Consider the following 23,727-nt stretch of genomic DNA (forward strand, 5'->3'; position numbering starts at 1 on the left):
GAATTCAACTACATCAATCATGGTCCTGACTTGAACAAAACATTTTAAATTAACTGATAAAGGATTCGGTGATGTCCTTGAAATCAGCTGTCGGTCACAAGCCCATAATCTCTTTGCAGTAGGATTGAATTTGGGGAATGGAAATTACAGGTGTAGTTCAGAACTGACCTCGATGCTCAGGCACTGCCAATATCTCAGTTTTAGATTTACTGCCACGATGCCAGCCCTCATAGTGTTTGTACTGGTGAGAAGGGCTGTGTGCAAGGCCCCTCATTCGGCCTTCCCCTTCCAGCTCCTCTCAGAGAATTAGCTGCACAAAAGTTGGTAATATAAGGTGTGGGAACACCTTATATTACCACTGCAGGTGGTGGCAGAATATAACAAGAGCTCTTCCAATTTGCTTCTTATGCATAATGAGGAGGCCAGGGTCAATTTTACCCACGCTGGCCAATAACATAGACTTTAACTGCAGCCTCTCTGCCTGCACATTGGATCTGATTCTCTGATCCTGAGCTCATAACTTCACAGTTAAAGTACCTTGGTTTGGGGTTAGAAGGTTTCTGACACTGTATTAAGTATGAATTGTCCCAGTAATGACAGCAAGGGAAGGCAGGAACATCCAAGTGAGTTGAAGAGGAAACGTGAGCTTGTGAAATCTATTAATGCCACCTGCATTGGCAGCAGTCTGCCTGAAAGGAGCTTTCCATAAGTGGTCCATAAACATGACAGTGGTTGAACACTTGGCATTTGCAGCTCCCTCTACATTTATATTCAAGGAGATAAGTACAGGAGGGTTGTGTTTGTTGTAAGGGAACGGCTTCAAGGAAATTAAAGTCTGAGGGTGAAGCAAACTTGGAGAATGTAGATAGCATCTCATTGGAAATGTTGTTTTCTGTAGAATAAGAAATTCCAACAAAACCAGGCATAAATACAGTTCAGGTGTTCAGAGCACAAATCCTGAGAAAAGAGGGATTGGAGAACAAAGCTGGGTTGCAGTGTCTCATAACTTCTGCAACTTTCTAAAGAATCAGCTCATCTGTCTCTTCAAGTATTTAAAAAATGCATCCTGCTTACAATGATGTATAGAGCAGAAATAAAAGGTCTCTACAGAATTTTTTATTTTTTTTTAGCACAGAGAAATATATAAGGTGCTAAATATTTCAGAGCAAGTCAGGAAGATCAATGAATGGATTTATAACAAACATCCATCTAGGAAATCATTCATCAGTGATACATGGGGATGTAATTGCCACTAAGTAGGACACCTAGCTCAAAACCAGGACATGCAGTGGACAAAATTAAGTCACAGAATACCAGTCGTGGATGTAGAAGAGAAATGAAGGTTGCCAAGAGATGGCAAATGGATGTGATCACAGCATTTACCTGGACAAGATATATGAGCAAAGTACAAGGCAGAGAAAAATGGCAGTGGCTCTCCTACTCCATCAGTTGCCTTGTATCAGCAGCTGCTCTCATTAATATGTTGCTATCTGTGTTATCCATAATCAAAGTTTTATATTTCCAGTTGATTTGCAATATTAGTCAGAGCTTCTGTGTAAAAAAGAAATGTGCTCTCATTAGCACTATTGAGAATATGTTGTGGCAGAGCTTTGCAGAGAGAATTGCTGCTGGGCTTCTAGTGTAGCTGCTATTGCTGCAGCATAGCAGTGAACTAATGAATTAATTCCTGTTTTGAAATATTCTCCGTGGGAATCACTCATAAAACACAGGCCTTGTTTGCACAAGGAACAGAAATAGGTAACAGTCATCTGCTCTGAGTCTCTACATACTTCACAAAACTACACATACACTGTTCTCTCTGTGCTGTTTTTGCTAGGTGAATAATCATACTCAACTGGTCTAAGCCCATGTATGATTATTTAGAAATTTACAGAGAAAAGGAGAGAAAGAAGTGGCAACATGATCGAATGGCAACTGAGCTTCAGTGGCTCAGAAAGTGTCTGTTTTTTACCATTATGTCAGCTGATCAAATCAGGTGTGTTACCTCTGTGGACAAAGCTTGGCTGCCTTGTCTAGCTGTGAGGAGTAAAGAAAGAAATCAAGAGCTCTCATTTGGACACTATTAATTACATGTGTACATGCATATATTATGCATTGTATCCCATCCTCAGAGCTGCATTCTGTCTGGTCCCAGTTGTGCTGGCTGGGAAGGTAGTCCAGATCTAGATACAGCCACCAAAGCACAAATCCCATGGTCCCTTTAACATGCTCAAGTTACAAGTGCAGGAGGCATCCACATAACTAGAATCCTCTGTTTGTTCCCTTCAAAGAGATAAAAATAATGCAACCTGTAGTTAAGGAATGCCTGAGTGAATGCAAGTGTAAAAGAGAGTTTGGTGAAGCAATTCTATGAATAAGTGTTCTCCTGAGCCAATGCTGCTGTTCAGGGCTTAGAGGTAATGACTGAGTACAAGTGAACAGGTAGGAAACATGATTGTGAGTAGGGTCTGGAGGTAAACATGCTTGGCTTCCCACCTGAACATGATGTGAGATGACTGAGTGACTGATTCAGTATGGTTGAGCATGAATAAAAGAGCATACTGATTTAATACTACTGCAAGGATAAAAGATCATGTGTGTGAATGATTATCTCACTGGCTGTACAAGTAGAAGATGAGGTGAAACGACAGGAGCAAATGAAGGAAAATGGGAACATCTGAAATTCAGAAAACACTGACAAAATGAGTAGCAGATGGTCCATTGCTGATAATCAATGGAAAATCCATTTTGACAACGAATTATATGTAGGATGGAAGTGTAGAGCTGAGTGCATGAATTTTAAAAGCTCTGTTTATCCCCAAGATCCAATAAGTCAAACTGGAACATGAGGAGTAATTGTAAAGAGTTTTCTTACTATTAACTTATATTTGAGAGGACTTTCTTGAACAGATGCTCTCCTGACTTCTCTAAAATGGCTTTATAAACACTCATGCTGGACATAGCAAAGGGCCAGGTCTTCCAGACGTCTTTGCAGAATGTCTGGTTAGTATAACAGGAACACTTTTTGGAAGGGAGTAGGAAGTAGGACACTTCTTTCTGCTAGGGATCTGCTGGATTTATAAGCTTACTGATTCATTAATATATATTTTGTTTCAATTTATCTAGGTAATGAAAGTGACATTATTATTTTTTGCTCTTTTTTGGACAGTCTCTTGTATGTGGGTGAAGGATATTAAATACAGTTACAAAATACCACTTCATGCACTTTCATCCACAATTTTGTACTCTGTTGCATGAGAAGAATTCCAGCACAAGACACAGAAGTGGCAAATAAAATCCTCTAACAGAGCTGCCTACCTGAGTAAAGTGCAAAGTATTGTTCACAAGATGAGTTGTCTACCCAACAGATTTAACAAGACCATAATAGCTGAAGTACCACAACTCTCAGCATGCTCTTACTCTGAATAAAAGCACATTTGTGCTCTGTGTGTGAATGTAATGACATAATTACCTTAAGACTGACCTATCCTTCCTCCATAGGTTTTACAGCATTACAATTTCAACAAAATAAGTGCACAAACATGTGTGCATGTGTGTGTCTCTCTTTCCACCTCACCACAAAAACAGAATTATTAAGAAAAAATTGAGATATTCCTACTCTTTGCATTTGTAGCACTCTTAAACAGACTTGTTGTCTGCAAATTCTTTAACCTGCAAGGTGGTAGGAATTAGGTACTTTTCTTCCACACCTTCTAATAGTTATTTTAATCTAGTTTTGTCCAGCAGCAGCAGATTTCACCATTGTGCAAAATATAAACTGCTTCAGGGTATTAAAATATGCTATGCAACCTTCTCAGGTCTGAAAAACCAAAGACCAAAAATCCACTTTTCTTATTGGGATTACATTTAAATACCATTATCATGTTCAGAAGTCAAAGAAATATAGATATTCATATGTATACAGGAAACCATCTACTTCTTTTCCAATGCCAGCTGAAAGGGGGATGAGAGTAGGCTACATAGTTTGCTTTGCATTTCAGACAGTTGCTTTGCTGAAGACCTAAATGGATAGAAGAAAATCCTGCCTGACATAAGACAATGGCATGTTCTCAAAATGAAAAATAGCAAGAGCAGTGGATGTTATGTGCACGAAACCTTCTGTGCCTGTCATAAATTGATAATAATGCCATTTTGGGTGGGAAGGTTATCCTTATCTCTGGGGTATAAACAGTGTCTTTCTACTGATGAAGTGATTATGAAATTTGAAAAGGTAAGCAATCATAAATTTAAAATTATAATACTGTTTGTGATATTAGACAAGAGGCAGCTACTCTCTGAGTAGCTTTGTGGACCTGTTACAAATGTTAGAAGGAGCAACAAGAAAAATGGCACAGGAATACATTCACTTTATATCACTTTTTCCCCTTTTGCTAACTTTCACATAATACAGTAGCATAAACTAATAATACAAAAATATCTAATCCTCTCATCTTCAGACTGTAGGAAAAATGGAAATACATATTTCCAGTGTATTTTTGCAACATCATAAATGTTCCTGTGGTGTGGCCCCTCCCTTTGTCAGAGAAGGCATCTATAGAGAGTGATTCCAGGCCAAGGATTAAAATCTACACACATTTGTTACAGGTCTATTTGCTCCTGCGAGCTGCAGACATTCATTAAAGCAACATTTTGGTTGCACAAGTTTCCCCTGTATCTGAGTCTAGAAAAAGACACTACTTTTGGGGGTCAAACAGCAGCATAATGCATACTCTTGTCTCTGTCCCTTTTTCTTTTCAAGTCAAGAGCATTTTATTTGTATTTTAATTATTGCCCTTTTTCACAAAATTACAGAAAGAGCATTTTCTCACCTCCATGCAAGGGGCATTTTCCAAAAAAATGTGAACCAGGCTTTTGTTTCTGACCAAGCCTCTGAGAAACTTGGGCACAGTCCTGAACCACTGCATACTTAATTATCAATTTTAATTTAAGGAGCTGGACTGCAAAGCTCTGAGTTAAACTTTTGTTGTGTCCATCCTAAAGGCTGAGCAACCTGCAAGTAAAGCTCTCAGTGGTTGTGACTCTGCAAACAGAGTTTCCTGGTCCCAGTGAGACCCATGGAATTGCCCTGCAGTCCAGGAGGAACAATCATTCATCACCGCAGCAGCTTATGACTTACCTCAGTGTCCTCAGGCCAGCCTGATTTTGTGCTCAGCATCCTGGGCTTTCCTTTCCACCTCTTCCTGAGCCCAGACACTGGGGGGCAGTCTCCAAAGTTTCCTTTCTAAAGTTGTATAAAGCACTGTGTTTTAGCCATAGTGCTTTACCTCCCTTCTGAGAAACCCATCTCTGCTCTACTACAACCCCAAAACGTCAAATGGTACCTTAACCATCATCCACTTCAAAAAGTTTGCAGAGGCTCCTAAGAGCTACTCATAAAAAGAATCTAGGAAGTCACTTAGACACATGCTTTAAGATAAAGCATATCAGTTGATTTATCTTTCTCACTAAAAGTAATTTTTTCATTTATTCTGCAGTAGGGGGCATGGAGAAGTATTCCTTCTCCACTCTCACCACTTCTATCCCATCAGTGAGCACGTTGCACTTGCAGCAATTCCAGACTAATCTCATGCTGGTGGGGACACAGAGATGATTTACAATGAGGGTGAGGGGTGAGAGGGGTAAAGAAGAATAAAAATGTTTTAATTCATAATTATGTCATTGGACCAAGTTTGAAAACTTACATCAACTCCATTATCAACAAGGACTGCTTTAGGAATAGAAATTATTTCGTTGTCATATTTGTGGGTCAGTGAAGGAGACAGAAATACAGTAGCAATAAAATGCAAGGGGCCTTGTGATTTCATGATTAGGTTTTATATTATGATTGCAGCAAGTTGCCGTTTAATGGCCAGATTTTCCTTCTATTTAAGTCAAAGGCTCTTTTCTGCTTATTTCAGTGTTATAGATTCTCAACTTGCTCTTCACTTATTTGATGATTTTAGATTTTATATAATGTCTGTCAATTGATGTTTCAGCAAGTCCTTCGTGATCCATCAAAAATACCAATAGGCTTTTACCATCTTGTCAGCTATTTTATTACCTCACTTATTTTAAAATGTCCAAGTTCACAAATAATAATTTTCTCTTTCCCTCTCTGTTGACAGTGGAGACACATAACAAATTTTAAATAAAACCTGTGACTGTGCAGCTCTGTTAAAATTTAGTCTGGGGAGAAAGCAATTATGTCGCCTTATCCAGGACATTTCCCTTTGTCTCTTGTTCTCCTTCATGATCTTACAGGGAAAATAATTTATGGAACATTAAGAGTCAAAACAAGCCCTCAGAGATGCGAAGGAGGACTGGGACTAGCAATTAGACAGCCCATTATGTGAGTGTAACTAATCACAGAGGTAGTTTTCCTTCACCAGCAACAGGACAGGACCAGAATTTTTGAGGCTGTGAGTCCAACACCTTAAATCCTGACAACATCTGTTCTGACTAACAGTACCAGCATTGTGGATAGTCTGTGGCCTGTCTGATGCTGTTACTTTAAGAGAAAGCAGATTTTTAATCCTATCACTACAGTGTGTGCTGTCTTCTCTTTGGATGTTAGCAATAGCTGCAAAGAGGCCATGGAATCAGCTTTGGAATGTCCTTGTATTTGAGAACTGCAAATTCAGAAAGGAATTCAGGATTTCAGATGAAGTTTTGTAAAAGCAGGTAATTACAAATGGTGTTGAAAGAGCATTCAGTTTCCTCTCTGAGATGACTTAATGATGCTTTGTAAAAAATGAGACTTTTTGAAGGCTTCTTGTTGTCTGTGACAGAGATGACTCCTAGTGTTATTTTCCTGAAAAAGCTTATTTGTTTGTTTGTTAATAGCTATTTCTGGACTGTGAAGTTAGGAGGAAACATAGATTGAGGACCATATCCAGGCTGAAATCCACCTGAGCCTAGTGATGATGAGGTTTAGAAGAAAAAGTGCAGAACTGAAGAACTCAGCTTGGTATATTTTTTCTGCTGTTTTAGTAAATGACACAAAACAACTGACTGAAACTTCTTGTTCTTTTCCATACTGGGATAGTACAAGTTTTAGTTCGGGCTAATTAACTCATATGAATAATGTAATATAAAAAAAAACAAAACAAACAAAACTTTAGCCAATAGTTTGTCTTGAAAACAGGTTTCCCAGAAAAGCTGTGGATGCCCTATTCCTAGCAATGTTCAAGGCCAGGCTTGATGGGTCTTTGAGCAGCCTGCCTAGTGGAAGGTGTGGAGGGAGCCTTTCCATGGCTGGGAGGTTGGAAAAAGATGATGTTTAAGATCTCTTGCAACTCAAACCATTCTGTGGTTCCCTAATTCCCCAAATCAATGGTTAAGCAAAACACTGTAGGTTGCAGGACTAGAACATATAAAATCACACACTAGGTAGCCTAGACTTTCAGCTGAGAGAAGCTGCAACAAAGGAATATGCTGCCTTAATGACCTTCTGGGGCTTTTGCTGGAAGTTATCATGGGACAGACTCCTCACAGGTAAAACCAGTCTGAAGTGAGAACAGTAGAAGTCCAGAAAAATTGTGGACATCACATCTAGGAGGTAGTCACACATGTAGGTGACTGAGGATTTTCCCAAATTTTTAAGCTTAAAACCATCATTTGAGCTGAACTGTGTGCTTTGAGTATTAATAAACACTTTTTAGTGCCATTCTTTAAGTAGGTTATTGAAGCCTTTCTCCACGCCTTCAGGGTCCGGTAGAGCAGTCACTTAGATAAGACGGATGGTATCTGTTGCTACACTTCACTTGGGGAATAATTAGTAACATTCAGCTTCTAAAAACTGTAGTCACCACTTCCATCCCTGCCAAGAGCCAGGGGCTAGGCAGGGAGTCTGGAGAAACTGCCTCCCAGGGAAAACAGTGCTGGTGAGCAGGAAACTTCATCAGAGGGAAGCATCTCCCTCGGGAACATCTGCAGACTGCAGCTCTCTGGGCTTCTCAGGGTGACCTTCAACCATTTGTGTGGTGTGGGGACATCCCACTAGTGATGCAAGATTTCTTCATTAGTTTTTCTAGTTACTATAAATGGTATAAATGTTACTAAAATACTTCCTCAGCAAAGTGGGAGAGCCCTGTGTCCACTCCCCTCACACTCCTGTAATACCCTGATTGGGGTTTGATGTACATCCAAGCATTACTTCTAGTGGAAGGTGTCCCTGCCCCTGGCAGGGGGCCGGAACTAGATGATCTTTAATGTCCCTCCCAACCCAACCCACTCTATGATTCTGTCACCCTCAGCCTGGCCATCACATTGCCCCCAGTGTCACTTGGGCTGGGACCTGTCACTCTTCACTGGGGAAAACATCCCAAAGTGCTCTGGAGGGCAGACAGCCTCTTACATAACAGGGACTGCGGGGACAGGTGAGGTGACTTCCTCCACGCTGTGTTATCACTGATAAAGCCTAATGCCAGCTGACACTGCTCTGCCAAGGTTAAAGTGATTCATGGGGCTCCATTAAGACGTGGCTCCAATGTCTTTTCAATCCACATTTCTAAAATAAAACAAAACCACGTAACTTTTCATCTACTGCCAGTGAGGAGTGTTTCATCTCAAAGCTACTTTACTTGGTAGGCACATGTATCTTCTGTGCTCATCTTAACCACAGTATCTTAGCTTAAATAGAAGAGTCATAAAAATGTTTTCCGAAGATAACAATACTCTGAAACTGGGGCACATTTTGGGAAGGGCACACTCTGTTTATCTCAGGTCTATGAAATATACTGCAGACCATGCAGTTAGAGGCAGTGATGAGCCAGCACAGGATGGGGTCCTGCTCTGAAGCAACTCTCCTCTGGTCAGCTGCTCTGTGGCTTTGAGGCTGGAAGCAGCTTCACAATCTGCATTGGGCAAGTCTAGCTGTAAAACTAGAAGTAAATAATATATACCATCTCTCCCTGGGGATGTGTGCTGCTACATACACATAATATTTCCAGCTGAGAAAGCCATTCCCAGTGTGCTTCTTTAATGGAAAGAAGCTAGCACTTAATACAAATACTTTAGCAGCATGTACCACCCCCCCCATCCTGCTTAATCTTAGTGAGGCTTCTTTTTCCTGTTTTAAATTCAGAGCTTCAGTTCCCTTGATCCAAGAGGTTAAATACTTCAAATCACATCAGTGCCTTAAGATTGTGAAGGGCCAGCTCAATGATGGTGACTGCAAGTCGAAACATTAAGAATGCAAATTATCAGCCAAGTGACAACTGTTAAGCTGTATTAAAAAGTATGTTGCTTCTGCTCAACAGACACACAGATAGAAATGATGCTACTGTGAAATTTGCAGGGGTAACACAGTTCAAAGTACAGAGAAAGCATTTGTTCTCTTGTCTGTTTAATTGCTGTTTTGCAAACAAGCAACAGTATCACCTCAAGAAATCTGCAGCTGAGATCTGTCACCAGGAAATGTCCTTACTAATAAATACAGGATGTTGAATAATAATAAAAACTAATAAAAGAGCCTCTTGTATCACAACAAATTCACCATATTAGACCAGTTTAATACTTTCTGAGTTAATAGGTGTCACTAGATGTCACTTGAAGTCAAAAGCCTCCGGCTGATGACTGCTTGCTAATACCACATAAATTCCAAAAGCTGATAGAGCCTGTCCAAATAGTTCTGTATATCACATTGATTTAATCTTTCCCTTCTATGAGAATACAATACTAAACTGTATAAATTAATTTGCTTTATATGTTCATAAGAGATTTCTTTACAATATCAACAGACAGCATGCAAGGCAGAGAATTTTGCATGTTCCTTTGCTTGTTTCTCAGGGATGCACATTCTGCTTTTAAACCTCCAGCCACAAATGTGGAAAACTAAGAGTGGCCTCAAATTCAAGGAAAATGTATCAACAAAAACATGTGCATTTCCTCCTTCTGTCTCTGAAATTTATTGCTGGTGGAGCTCAGAGAGTTAAATACTGTCTCTAGGGTTTGGTTTTTTTAAATAGCTGGATGATTTTATGACAGTGCTCAGATCCCCCTGTGGCATGGCACAGTTCGCAGTCTGAGTTATATTTTGGCTGTCTCATGGCATTTCACCTTTGACTCCACTAAAAGCAGGATCAAACCTCATCTTCTAAGTAATGAGGGTAATATTGTGGCTCCACCAGAGTGTCCATCCTGGATGTGAAGCATCTCTTAACCAGCGTGCCATGGTAAATCCCACATCCTTACTCCACCAGGGTGCTTTTGTAGCAGTGCAGAAGCTGATGAGGGCACTAGTGCCAGCCAGAAACTGAAACCAGCAGTGTTAGTCTCATCATATTTCTGACACTTTCATGGCCTGAGGGTATCTCATTTGTCGATAGACATCATAACTGTGGGCAGATTGCAATCAGAAACCCAACCAAATATAAATACAGTAACAGTAGCTAAGTTCATAGAAAAATTGATTTGTAGTTCACAGATCTGGGTACTCGTCTTGCAGCAAGGAAATCAGACACAGCACCACCGAGCCAACCAGAAAAGTTTTGCTAATGCCCAGGACTTTAGAAGTTGTTTCTGAAAATCATCAGAGAATGCTTTGGACTCTGGTATTGAAATTAGTCATACACAGCTACTCTGCATACTGCAATGCTATATATATGGCAACATACATTCAAGCCTGCATTCCTAATAAGATGATTCTTCTGTGAATTATTCTCAAATGCACAAACCAACTTGAACATTTTCTCTCTGGCTACCATCACTGCTGCTTGTAAGTGGTCTTCCAGACAGAAATGGCTCAGAGGTCGGGTGCAGGCCATTAAGTTTTGAGACACTTCCTTTGGAATTGGTCCATGCAGAACTGCCATAATCCAAAAAATATCCTTACTTTCTTGGCCCTTAGTATTTTGTAGACATTTTTCCTTTAGCATTTTGAACTCCAGGTTCTGTGTGATAAAGCACAAAATAGCTCTTTTGGACAAGCATCTGGAATTCACCTTCTTAAAGAGAGAGCATAGACTTGTAGAAGATAGTGTTTGTAAAATGATTACCCTCCTTCTTGATTTAATAAATTTTTATAGAACTCTAAATTCAAGTTAATGCAGCTCTAAAATAACCAGTTGTATTTATCACATAAACGGTTAATCACAATCTATTTTGTTTGCTGCTTTTCATTTGCTGCACCTCAAAATACTTCACAAAGGAGGTAAATATTGTCATCACTAATTTATGAAAAGCACAACTGGCAGACAGAGAAGTAAGACCAACCCCTTCCAAGTTTTTCATGAAGCTTTTATAAACTTTCCAAAACAGATCACACACAAATAGCAGCTAAGCACAGACATCCAACAAAGCTCAGTCAGAGATGGTGGATAACCATATCATGCATCCATCTCAAATATCTAAAGTTGTTATTGAAGTATGATATGTGACACGGATTTGCTGTACTGAATTACCCACAGAGGAAGACACCAGAAAGTGAGAGACGTACGCTATTATAGAAAAGTATTTCCCTGTTCTTATCCAGAGCAGGACACTGAGGCAGGCAGGCTATTGTGCTGTGAGAAATGCATCTGCAGCCAACTGTGCTTGCTGAATGCTGTGAGACTGCAGAAGAACAGCTCTAGCCTACAGAGGCTGCAGTGACCCTTTTGGAATTCTAAGTAGCTTGTTTGGGTAATAACAAACATGTAATTAGAAGTTCCTCTAAGGATTCATCATCTTCCTTCTTTGTGAACTGAAGCTTTACCCAACAGTTCAAGTGTTTATAGGGGTGCACTGTTGCACAGTTCCTGGCTTTCAGATGGTTGTGACTTTGACTGTATTTTACACAGCCATAATTTGGAGGAAGGCTGATAGGATTAAGGAAAAGTCTTTGTTATCTCTAGCCAATAATTCAGCATGAAAACAATGTAATAGCTGCCTTTCCTGAAACAAAATAATATCTGTTGGAATGATACCACCACTGTTTCCTGCAGCAAAAACATTATGATGGGCTTTTCTTACATTTGGTATACAGAAATCCTAATTTAAATACTTGTGTTAAATTTCAGTTGGTTAATACAGAAGTCTTTCACATTACTATGTAAGAAATCTAAATTCTGAGCCTGAACAACTGTATTTATAACATCCTCCAGGTATACAGTGTGTGATAAACTGTTTACATTGCTCCAAACAGTTTTGCCAGAGTACATTCACCCTGATCAGGAATTTACTTATTATTCCAGCCCTAGGCTTTTCCTGATGAGAAAAAGTAAACTGTGCCAAATTTGCGTAGCAGTCTCTTCATCACTAAGAGCACTGTAAGAATTAAGGCTCTGTCATTTTTCAGTTGCAGCAAATAATATGATTTCCAAAGAAAATCAAAGCTGGGTTTCATTCCCAGGTTGGGTTTCAGCATGGTCACAGGCCAGCACCACGGCAGGAGAAAGCTGCCAGGTTGACTTTTGAACCTAAATTCCTTCAACATGGTTATGAATAGAAGTGCAGCCCTAGAGTGGAAAAGAAGGCCCTGAAAAACACACATATGAAAGAGTAATTGTTGCTTTTGCTGTGAGGAACATTGGCTTGGAAAAGGCATCCTGCGTCATTGTGTCCAATCTCCTGCTGTTTTAGGCAACCACAACATATAATCCTTTTCATAAATTTATCAAGTTCCATCTTAATCCCAGTTAGGCTTCTTGCCCCCAACGAGAAGGCTGTTCCCAAGCCTCACTGTGCCGAGGGTTAGAAATATTCTTCTAATTTCCAGCTTACATTTATTCATGGCCAATTCAGACCCATTTGTTCTTGTGCCAACATTGTTCTGGAGCTTAAATAGCTTCTCTCCCTCTCTTGTGTTTACCACCCCCAATGAACTTATAGAGAGCAGGCTGTCCCTTTGGCCTCTCACTGTCATGCCACCCTGCTTGTACATGAGCTGCAGTCCCCCCAAACAATGGATGAGCTATTGTTTTAAGAAGGTTAGCTGAAAATAAAAGCAGCACACTGCCTTGCTGTCTGGGGTAGGCAAAATCCATCACTGGGATGTCGGGCGATCAACAGAGCCCTCTGGAGCTAAGAGCATCCCAGGGTAAACAGAAGCATAAAGCCATAATAGACCAGCCATAATAGGGCCAGTTTAACACATTTGCCCAATTATCCCTTTCTACTTCTGAGTCTCAAAGAGCAACAACTGTTAACTGCAAAACAGACCTACTGGTCCAGAGTGACTAGGAAGGGAAAAATTAGCGTCAGCAACTGGGCTGAACTCATATTTTTAGCAATGTCAGTGTGCCTGTGGGAGGAGGAAACGCATCCACGCTTTTAGGCATAATGGGACTAACTGGCCTGAGAGCCTGTGGTGTGTCCGAGCCAAACATTTCCCTCACAAAGGCTCCTCTGTGCATCTCTGACTTAGCTCTCTTGCAGCTGTTAACTTGCAGGAGGCAGGTTCTGAGATTTTCTTGACAGCCTCCAATTTCAACATTGAAATACTAACCATATTTCCTAACATATGCCAGAGCAATTTGAAAAAAGTTCTGGCCCCCTCGTGTTTCTAGCTGGTGTGGTTTTTCCAGTGCTTTCATGATTAGGGTAGGAATTTCCAGACTATCACAACAGAGATGGCATTTTCTCAATGAGAAAGATTCAAATGGTGGCCATGTAAAGGTTGCAGTTTAATTCAAATATCTCCATCCATGTGTTTTTATGCAATCTCTATGTCATGTCATACCATAAATTTCTATTCTGTTATGTAGTGGCTTTGATAAGAGAGCTAGGAATGGTAGAGTGTTCTGTGCAGGCCTCATAGCTTGAAGACTGATGACCTTATAATGTAATTCTTGCCAGCATGACTGCACTTGCTGTTACACTTATAAGTGCATAGCTCTCTTTCAGTTTCACTAAAATATCCGTCTTTTAGGCAACCACATTGTGCAGGGGACTTTCTGCTTTCCAATACACTCATAAAGGTCAGAAAATTCATTCATGTTTTATTTTTCAAAATTATCCACGAGTTAGGTACTGATTCTTACATGCTGCTCTGTGAGGAAAAAAAGGAGGAAAAAAGAAAAGCAAAAAGAAAGCCTTAGACTTTAAAAATTTCTAAAGAAGCAGAGACAAACTTGAAAAGAAAAAGGAAGGGTCAAACACAGATTCACAAAAAGTGGCAAAAACCTATAAAAATGAAGTAAGTTACACTGCAGCACGTTCCTGCTTTAACACTTTTTAAAAAGGATTTTGTCCTGTTACAGAAAGCTTGTTCTTGATTTTGTATGCAAAGCTGAAGGGCTTCTAGTATGTCATTTCCTGGAAATCCCTAGTTGGCACATCACACATAACAGTATTGGGGTGAAAAAGAGAAGTGTGCTCCTGGGGATAACATGGATCAGTTGTCTCCCTGAGCATTAGCCCTGCTGAAGAGCATTTCAAGAGCCTGGGTGGGGTGCACTGTTCTGCAGCACCGTGTCAGCAGTGCCATGGAAAGCCTCCTCCACAGCAGCCACCCTTACCCATGTCCAGGGCATCCAGCAGCAGCTCAGCCCCCTTGGGTGGATCTGGAAAAACAGAGGAAATGTTTTCTCAAGTTGCAACTATCCCCTGCTCATGTTTTGGAGGAAAATTGGTCTGTGTGGCTCCTCTTTATCAAGATAACTTTTTGGCATAAGACATCATGTCTGCCACAGAGGCTAACACCAAAAGTAAGGGCCCTGCTCTTGGTATGAGTGCATCAGGAAGAGAGGGATGGGCCTAACTCCACTCCCAGACAGCTCCTGATATTTCACCATTTTGGTTGAAACAGATTTGCTGTTGTCCTTGACAAACAATCAGACTCAACTTCTGCTCATGTATATCTCAGCAAGACACATTTGGCAATGGGAGCTGGTGTTGGGCTTCTCAATAAAATTAAGCAGTCTGGGTGCAATGGATGAGACTATTCCCTTGAATCATCTCACTGTGATTCTGCCTTCCCTTCACAGTGGGTTGGAAGAAGGTCAGTGGTTTGTCAGGGTGCCTTGGGCCAGGAAGAACATTAGGAGAGATAGCAGGGATTTATCCACTCTGCTGGAAATTAGTCCCTCAGTGATCAATGCTGATTTGCTGCTTCTCTGGACAGTCTTTCCTGGCTTCATGGATTAGATGCTGGTAGTGTGGGGAATAACAATAAAACCATTCGCTCGCTGCATCTGGTGCAGGGAAAGCTTTCCAAAGATTATTAGTTTAAGCATCCTAGAGAGACATAATAAAAGGGGAATCATTATTACAGTGTGTGTGTTTTAGGATATCCATTACTGCAGTGTCTTGGCATCATTACATAATTTAAAATAATAAAAACAATTATCCTTCAGGATAAAGGGGACTTTGAAGGCGTTGAGTTACAGGTCACTGCCTATGTATTTGTTAGGATAGAAGCACCCTAACATTTGGAGCTGAGTAAAATGAAAGCTCCAGAGGTGAATTCTGGGCAGGAATAGGAAAGCAGCAAGAATTGGCTTCATCCTTAACCACAGCAGAAGTGACATCCACATCTCAGAGCTTGCCACTGGTGTCCCCATGCTGCTGCAGAACTCAGACTCAGCCTGTTTGTTTGCAGCTTTGCATTATTCTGTAGTGAAGGAAAGTACAGAAGAGCAAAGCTGGGTTTTATCCACATTGAATGCAATTTTTCTGCATAGCCACCATCAAGCCTGAGTCTGCAGATGCAATTGGACATGAAGTTCCAATGAAGAATCCCAAAGTTGTTACTACACCTAAAAATCACAAACTGGAAAATTTCTTCTGCAAACTACTTGAATGCTTTAGGACTCAGTGTTTGTGACCCTTGTAGCAGGTCAGAGATAGCAGCAGTGAAGTCCAAAAGGAAGCCATTGGGATCTGTAAGGTATCCAATCTGAAGTTACAATTATTTTAATCCATGGTAATTGCTTCATGGATATGCATGTGGATGACTTGGGTCTGAACCCAGGGGCTTTTCCCCTCGTACCTTTTCCTTCTGTGCCACTGATTTTCTGTGTGACTTGCATAATCCTGTAGGTATTGGAAAAGGTAGGAACTCAGAAGTAAGGAAATGCTCTTTCTGAGCCTTAGGTACAGATTTAGTTGTCTGACTTTGTAAATGTCAGCTTTCACTTACTTGCCTCACAAAAGGCTTGGAAAACCCAGTCAATTCAAGTCAGTAGGATGCCTAACAGACACTGCATAAAAAGTGTTACTTACATGCAAAGTATTAGTGATTATGTATTATTTTGTCTATATTAAAACATATCAACACTGAACATATTGTCGTAGCTACTGGAGGACGTGAGAGGGCTACACAGGCGACTTGTCTTTATAAAATACCATGTGTTTGGCATGAAAGTTAACTGAGGCAAACATTCTGTTTCAGTAGATGTCACACAACCACCAGTGTGTAGAGATGACCCTCTCCCACACTAACACAGCCTTGAAGGACTGGCATTATGGAAAGGATCCCAGTTTCAAGATGCTGGACCACTTTCATCTCCCTTGCACACTGCAAGCTCCTCTTGAAGTCAGTGGGTGGCTGGTCCTGAAAGAAAAGCTGTGTTGGGAGCTGTGTTTTTCTTAGATAAAAGTTGCATAGAGAACTCACTCTCTCTGTGCCTTCCTCTGCTTCTCCCAAGTATCAACAGCAGCAACTATTTGTATTGGCCACACCATTATTTTAAACAGAAGGGACTGACTTGCACGCAGCCCACACACAATCAGAATCACCATGCAGCATAAAGCTGATGTCACCGCTTGCTGCTACTCACATAATGGATTTTGTTCTCAGTCTGTGCACCAGTACAATTTTTTTTTTTTTTTTTTTGCTAGGCAAAATCGTTCCAAAAGGAAGAAATTACTGAATCAAAACAGTCTGAAGGACTAGCAAAATTAAAATTGAAATGAAAAATACTAAGATATTCACATGAATGATCTTCTTAAAAAACTCTCAGTTTGATTTTAACAATTCATTTTTCTTTTCAACATCCCTCTCCAAGAGTTAAATGTACATAATTCCAGGCTCTTTTTCTTTTTCCCAAAAACAATCACTTTGTCACCAAGACACATATGAGAAATTTATGCTTGTCTCTGCTTGGCATCACTGCCACCTCATGGATTAATGAATTCTGTGTCCTCTAATTCCCCCACATTATGCACCTCTGTTTTGTATGAGTAGCCAAATGTATCAAGATTCATTTTAATGAATGTGAGTCATTCCCCTTATTCAGAGCGCAGCTACGTTGTAAGCAAGCACACCATTAGCTGTGCTAAAAATAAACAGGCATTACCTGCAGGAAAACCTGTATAGTAAAAGTACACATCACTAAGTACATTAAAAAAAAACCAAAAAAAACAACAAAAAAAAAAAAGAATAAAACAAAAAGACAGAGACATAGCCTGGAACGGTGTTTGCTGTTGACAAAGGAAACAGGATGGACTGCACTGGAAATCTGCTGTAGATTTCCTCCAACAGGTCTGAAAGAAGAGTAGGACCTGAAGATTTCTTTAGCGTGATATTTAAATTCAAAACAATGTCAGCATAGATTTTGTTGATGCTTTACTATACTTAAGGTAATTTAATTTCTAGTGCTGAAAGAAAACTAAATGGATGACTTCTTTTAACACCAGTTTTCTTCTGTGTCTTGGTTGGTGTAGGGCAAGTATTTCCTGTGTGGTTTGACAGAGATTTCAAGGTTTGGAGAATCAAATATTTCAAGGTCAGCCCAATGTTGGTTAAACAGAAAGCGTGCATGACTTTGCCATGTGGTATTTCTGTTCCATTATTTTCATGACTTTTAGTGTGGTTCAATAGGAAAGGCTCTGGTTGAGTCTCAGAAACCAAGCTCATAAATCAGTAAGTCAATCAACAAGTCTGGGGAACAATATGTTCTTCTATTTTAATTTCTTTGTGGGAAATGTGTAAATAGATACTGGCAATGAAGCTGGAATATAATGGGTACTTACAAATTAAGGCATCCTATGATTTATCCTCTCTACGTGCCATGTAAAAAGAGGTTATGCTTTCTGATGTGTTACAATACTATTTTTAAAATAATGAAACATCTTTAGATTTTAAGAATGAGAATTACTGTCTCCTGACCAGTTTCCAGAAGTGTGGGAAGGTAACGCGCTGAGATGAAAATTTAAAGACTCTCAGCAGAACGTTTCTCCACGACTGTACATTATCAGAGACCACCCAGCATCACCTGCTGCACCACACAACAACACAGCAGCCTGACCTGGGCAGCTGTGGCATTATTTACTGCAGGTTCAGCCTGTCCCTGCAGCTCCCTCCACCTGGGACCTCTGTGTGTCTTTGCCCAGCTGTTTCCCACAAAGGATGAGCAACAGGCTTGCTGGTTTCTCAGCAGTATCTGGACATTAATTAGTTAATGTTTGTACAGAACTGATAAATGCAGTCATAAACAAGAAAATGCAAAGCATTTAGCAAAAAGAAAGGAGGAAAAGCTTTAAAATCACTTTGTGCCTGTGCCTTTGCTAACGAGGTTTTAGTAGTGTTTGAACAACTAAAGTGCTCTCTGTACAATTGATCCCAAACAGCTAATTTAAGCCCCCTCACTGAAGTCCTTTTAAACAAACCAAACAATATGTATTATATGCTGAAAACTTATTATGGAAAGAAACAGAAGTCATTTATAAAGTTACATCATCTATTCTGGGAAAATAATGCAGAACTTGTGATTTAGGAAGCCAAACACAAACCCTACATCAAAGAGTCAACTAAATGTTTACTGCAAACAGCTGACAAATGGCAATGCATAGCTCAGAAATGTCCACAAAACAGCTCGCCAACCTACTTTAAATAATTTTATTACTTTCTTGCTGTTGTTAGAAAGGGCCATATTTCTGGATGACTTACAAATGGAAGGAAAAAATTAGCATTTGAGAAACAAATTGTTTGCAAACAGTAGTCTGTTCTGCTCTAAAGATCTGACTTTTGAGGTGTATTTGGGCAGAGAAACCATAAAGTGGCCTTTTCAAAAGCTTCTAAATATCTAAATGAGGTACCTATGAATTTTTAAAATCTAATTTCTGCCTGTCCACATCTTGGCAGGTTTAAATGTCTTTAAAAGCTGACCCCATGTTTTTGTAGCATGGAAGGCATTATCTGAGGGCTCCTCTTCATCACAAGAGGCAGCTGCAATTACTGTACCACAGTCACGTTCCTCAGATGAGGCCAACAAGAGCAAGCCAAGAAGACCAAGCAGAGAGCAGCACAGAGTGGGTTGTGCTATTTCAGGCTGCTCCTGCCTTCATCACAAGAAAAGCATTAGCTTGAGCCTTACCTCCCATCTTCAACCTGTTCTCTGAAGCTGTAAACTAGCCTAAACTTAAACATGCCCTAAACAGAGGAGGAAGAGGCATTTGGAGAGCAGCAACAAGATAGCATCTCCAGTCGGAGTCAGGATGGTTCAAGGGGAAAACATTGATCAGAGACACCTTCAGGCATGATTTAGTGTTTGAGTTCCAACCTAAAACATGGAGCCCATCCTTTTACTTCCATAAAGATATATGGTACTTCTAAAAACATAATTCCTAATGAAGCAAATGAAGAATAGGCTCTGAGTGCAGTCACAGATGTAAAGACTGAACATTGGATTTCTGAACATGAAAGATGTCTTCTCCTTTAGAAAAATATTGAGGCCAAATGTGTTCATATTTTTTGAATATCACTCAGTCCTATTCTAAAATGCAGCAAATAATTTTTATATGAAAATTAAGTTGCAGAACAAAAAATATAGGAACAGTTTAAAAACTGACCATTTGTACCTGTTAAATAGACAGCAGCAAACTTTTTTGGAGTGGGATCTTATGTTTTCACCCATTTGTGAAAGAGATGTTCTCCAGAGAACAAAATGGTTGTCAGCCTCCCTTTGTAATGAAGTGATAATTTCAAACTCAAAAGGAAGATACAGGGAAACAAAAAATGTAAGAAAATTAAAAACAAATTAAATATCATAGATGTCACACCGCAGAAAAATCTGGCTGGCTCTGGACCTTACTGATGATACAAAAATGAAATACAAAAAAAGAAAATAATTAAAACCATCATTTTGAATCAGTTTATCAGTTTTTATTAACTTGTGAGTTTTCCAGGTGTTTTCTGTAATATACCTACTATATGAAATGCCATTAGTTTTGGAAGAAACTTTATATACAAATATACATCTTTGTATGTGAAGAGTTTTATAGATATAAGTTTCACAAAAATACAGAGCACCCAGCATATTATGACCATTAATATCATCTAAATAAGTGGTTTTCCTGGATAAAATGGTCCATTCTCTGTCTCTATTGCAATGACTTAAAACTAAATTCCCAGGAAAAATTAGAACTCCTGATTTGAAGGTTGAACTTTCCAACCTATATTTGCAGTATTCTGGGAAACACTGCTTCCATTTAATTAATTTGCTGGCATATTCCTGTATTACAAACCCAGCATCAGATATAAAACCAGCTGATGTAGATTTTGTTAAAAAACATCTGAATTATCATCACAACACTTGGTCAGCTACTCAGTCACACTTTCCAGAGCCATAAAGGCTGGCCTCAGACTTGCAAAAAACAGGCAGCTGCACAAGGTGTCTCCTTGCACTGAAATTACTTTCTGGCTGCTTTGTCAACAACGTGGCTTCCCCTAGGCAAGTCTCGCTTGCCCTTGAAAGAGTTGCAAGACTCGTTCTGCACCATAAATATGATCAACAGATAGTGGGACAGATTTACTGCACCTCAGCCCTGCTCTAATCTCTTTCTACAATATCATCGATACCCTCCGTTGTAGAAATTTCCTAGCACAATAGCACGAGGCTGGGAATGCTTCCATTTGCTCTCCTGCAACTGAGTTGGTGGTTCCTGGCTCTTCCTTGGGGATGGAAACTGAGGAATAGATACAGCAGGTGTGAGGGGTGTGAGTGTCTCCACATGAGCTAATCAGGAAGGATTCCCCGAGCATCCCCAGCTGCCACTGTGACTTTGTCAAGGCCCTGGGACAACACAGTGACATTGTAGAGGTCTCAGCTTTATGAGAGGAAGAACCATTCCACACAGAAATCAAAGGACAATTGTGCAACTGTGTGATACATGACTGGGTTATTTGGAAGGTAAAAAAAAATCACAGATTTCTGATTGCCTTGTGCTTCCTGGATTAACTTAGCTACTGTCATTTCCTGCTCTAAACCTCCTCTTTGCCAGTGCACTCCTTTCTCCTCATTTGCAGTAGGAGCTCTTGTGCTGTCTGGAATCAATTAGCATAAGAGTGCTATTTTTATTAATATAGTTTCCTTGTTGCAACTTCTGCTGTGATTGAAGGCTTTCAAAGGTCAGCCTGAGCATATCAACAGGAGGGTGTATCAGGCAATGTAGAAATGCACTGACAAGCCCTTTAACTGCTCTTTAAGCTGGGCAGACTGTGAAAGAAATCCAGTATGAAACGGTGTGGAATAGAATATGATCAGGATGATGAAGCCTGTAATATCCAACCAAACTCCAGCTGCCTAAACAGAAATCAAACCTCAACGATTTCCACACCATGAAAGACATTTAAAGCTAGTGTGTTGGATTAAATGACAAACTTTTACAAATGAACCCTTTTTCTACTTCTTTTTTTAATTTCTCAGATTTTGTGAGAGGGTCTTTGGATTATACATTAAACTAATTATTATTATGGCTATTTACTAACAAAATCAAACAAGTTTTTGTGACATTTTTCATAGATTTGTTTCCTCATATCAATGGAGCCCTAATCCTTTTGCAAGTTTTCCCTGATGAGGGGGACAACTGACCAGTTTGGTCAGAAACCATGACCTCTGATGCTGAAAGATATTCCTTTTGGATAGTCTGTGTGACATAAGCTCCACTGCAAGCAAACTAAGCAATATTCAAAGGTATTTCCTAAGGGCTTCTCAGTATAAGAAGCCCTGTCTCATATGTAGTACAAAAAGTTCGTCCTAATGTCTGTACTGAAGTGAGACAGGAGTACTCAAAGGAAAGCAGCAAAGAAAATGAAGATTGGTTTCTTTTGTGAAAAAACAAAGTATTTTTTCTATTTTTCTTTAAGTATTTTTTTTTCTTTAAGTATTCATAGACTTAAAATATTCAGGTGGGCTGTTCATTAATGGTCTGACTTGATGATCTTAAAGGTCATTTCTCATCTGTACAATTCTATGATCTTTCTGCAGTAAATCAAAACAGAAGTAGAAATTTTCCTAGAAAAGTACAGAAGACTAATGAAGTCTAGCAGGGTGAGTTGTAACCACAACTCTGTGTTTGGCAGCCCTGTGTTTGAGTTTACCTGGTCAGCAGGTGGGATGGGAGCAGTTCTGAAATCAGGATATCCAGAAACACAAACATATAAAACCTTGACAAACCTAAAATAATATAAATCCTTCAGCAGACTATGTTTTATCTATACTGAAGTGCAGTGTAAATTCACTTCTGTTTCTTATTATCTTATATATGTAATGCCATTTACTCTATGGGACAATTCTAATACACAGAAGAATTCCACTGGTAATACACAGAAGAAATTCTTCCAAAAAAACTCTGAAGACCAATATTTAGCTGTCAGCTGCTGTTCATGTTTTTCAGTGCTTAGACCTTCTTGGAAGTGAAGCCTCTTTAATTTACTTCAGATTACATCCTGAAAACAATGATCAAGTCTCAAAAAGTGCCAAGCTCCTGACTGGCCACCTTATACTGCTTTCAAGTCTGACTCTGACCAACACACATATAAAACCAGTTCAGTAAAGAAAAACAATTTTTTTCACATGTTTTTGTTTATTTTATATAAAATTTTGTGGGTGCATTTAACCATCACTTCAGGATGTAGGTCATGATCCCAATTTTTTGGTATTATTAGCAATGAATTGACCAATTTAATCATAAACAATTTCCTTGCTACATCCTATATCATAGTAGAAATAGTAATAATTATTATATATAATAATAATTATTGCAAAAAATCATAGTACCAAGATTTTCAGATTAATGTCTAATTTTTCAATAATTATTTTGTTAAAACCCGCTCTTCTGATTGTCCATTAGTTGACAACTAATGGCCTTGAAGCTGTAGCTGTACATTTGATCTTAATTAACATCTGATCTCACTAGTAATAATGATTTTATTGACAATATATGAATCACAAAATCAATTTTTTTTGCTTAGATAAAGAGTTTATTTAAGTAAAGTCAGCATTTGATAAAGGGAAAGCATGAGCACATTATGTAGAAGATTTTTTTTCTCATAACTACTTTGAACAGCACATCTCCATCTGTACAATTCCATGTGGTTAAAAAAACTCAAACAACCAGCATTGAATTAAAAGGGTCATATTTGTGATTGCTTCACTTCATCATTTGAAAAGTTATATATATCAAGAGAAATTAGCATGAAGAACAAGCACAGATATAAATCACCAACGAAGGCATCTCTGTGAATATAACAGTGATGAGGGGCCAGGATATCATGGTTGTCTAATTGCTTAATTTATGAGGGCATCATTTTTCCCAAATAATGACTGGTTTTGTGCTGGATACATCACTGTGAGTACAGGTGAAATTACATGGAAGTGGCTGAATGTGTACTCTGGAAGCTGTTGTCAAATCAAGCCATGGCAGTAAGAGGTTTTCAAATTTATTCAAGCACCCAAAAGAAAGAGTAGCCCAGACAAAGTAAGGAAAAGAAAGGACAGAGCCCAAATGAACCACACCCTGCAAGACTCTGATAAAATACAGCTGCAGATCATTGCAGCTGGTTTCAGTACAGGAGCAATTGCA

The sequence above is a fragment of the Parus major genome, chromosome 4 (assembly GCF_001522545.3).
Source record: "Parus major isolate Abel chromosome 4, Parus_major1.1, whole genome shotgun sequence".
NCBI classification, from domain to species: Eukaryota; Metazoa; Chordata; class Aves; order Passeriformes; family Paridae; genus Parus; species Parus major.